Source organism: Xyrauchen texanus, chromosome 25 (assembly GCF_025860055.1).
Source record: "Xyrauchen texanus isolate HMW12.3.18 chromosome 25, RBS_HiC_50CHRs, whole genome shotgun sequence".
Taxonomy (NCBI): Eukaryota; Metazoa; Chordata; class Actinopteri; order Cypriniformes; family Catostomidae; genus Xyrauchen; species Xyrauchen texanus.
Window position 1 is genome coordinate 3623828 of NC_068300.1, and position 1343 is coordinate 3625170.

Genomic DNA, 1343 nt, shown 5'->3' on the forward strand with positions numbered 1-1343 from the left:
TGAGATATTTATTTGGAATAGACATGGAGAAAAGTCTCAGATTATGATGTGAGCACCTTTACATCTGCTTTAAATGTCACAAAAATCACTTTAACTTTAAATAAGTCATCTTATCTTATAGTTCTTAAACATACACAGCCAATTATCTCTGGTCAGATGTAAAAGACGTGTCTTCAAACTCAATTTAAAAATATCCACTGTCTGGGAAAATTTAAGAAATCCATAACTGGGGTGCAGCCACAGAAAAGGCCCCATCACCCTGATCAGAAATGCTTAGTGAAATAGTGGCTAATGGACACATATACTATCAAAATAAAATTGGCCCAAGAATGGAACCCTGCGGTACGCCACTGTTTAGTGAAGCAGATGAAGAAAAAAATTATTAAAGATCTATCCTTTAAATATGATCTAAACCAGTCCAAGGCTGTACCCTTAATGCCCACGTCATCTTCCAAGCACCACAAAGAAATACAGTGATCAATTGCGTCAAAGGCAGCGGTTAGATCAAACAAAATAAGGACTACCATCTTCAATGAGTTAAACAGCAATAATATGTCATTACAAAACTTGTAAGAGTCCTGAAGCCCGACTGAAACATGTCTATAATGGCATTCTCAGCTAAATATGGGACAAGTTGCAATAAAACATATAGCATGAATATTCATATCCAGGCACTTCAAACGACAACACGATTTTACAATGGTAAATATTAAATAAAATTCAAAACATAGTTTTACCATAGTAAATGTAAAAAAAAATGTTTATTATGGTGTATGTCTATTAAAAATAAAATAAAAAAAACACGGTTTTACCATAGTAAATGTAAATAAAAACATAGTTTTACCAAAATAAATGTAAAAAAAAACAAAACTGCGCTACACGTCTTAAATCATGTGTTGATAAACATGATTGTGCCATGGTACACAAGTAAATAATTATATTGCCATAATAAATATTTTAGTACTTTTTGTTAGTGAAAATACAAGCTAAACTGATTTTTGGGATGTAATATATAATGAAGAACGACAAATTGCGATACACAAAAATAACATCATTCAGATTAGATTTTCCACAAGCACCACTTTTCATAATTCCAGTATCATGCATTGAAATCATACTTTAAATGCCTCACCTCTCAATAAAGAGTTTTAAACTATATATTTTATAAGATTATAATCTTTAATCCGTGTAAACAGCTCGAACAGTGTCCGTTGAACATCCAAGAACACTTCCGGCATCAAAAGCGGTTGCTAGTGGCAAAAGGGGCGGGGATTCATTTCATTGGCTGAGCGCTCACTTCATCCTCGCTGTAGCCCCGCCCTCCATTCACCTGTTCACTATCA

At 33.7% G+C, this 1343-nt stretch overlaps 1 protein-coding gene across 1 annotated transcript in view; it reads right to left on the bottom strand.

The window, feature by feature from the left end:
• Positions 1-1235, bottom strand: part of dnai3 (dynein axonemal intermediate chain 3) — a 34614-nt gene extending 33379 nt beyond the window's left edge. Inside the window, exon 1 of the mRNA XM_052091635.1 lies at positions 1133-1235. The gene's annotated coding sequence lies outside the window, so the exon portion shown is untranslated. The remainder of the gene's footprint in view (positions 1-1132) is intronic.
• Positions 1236-1343: the final 108 nt, after the last annotated feature.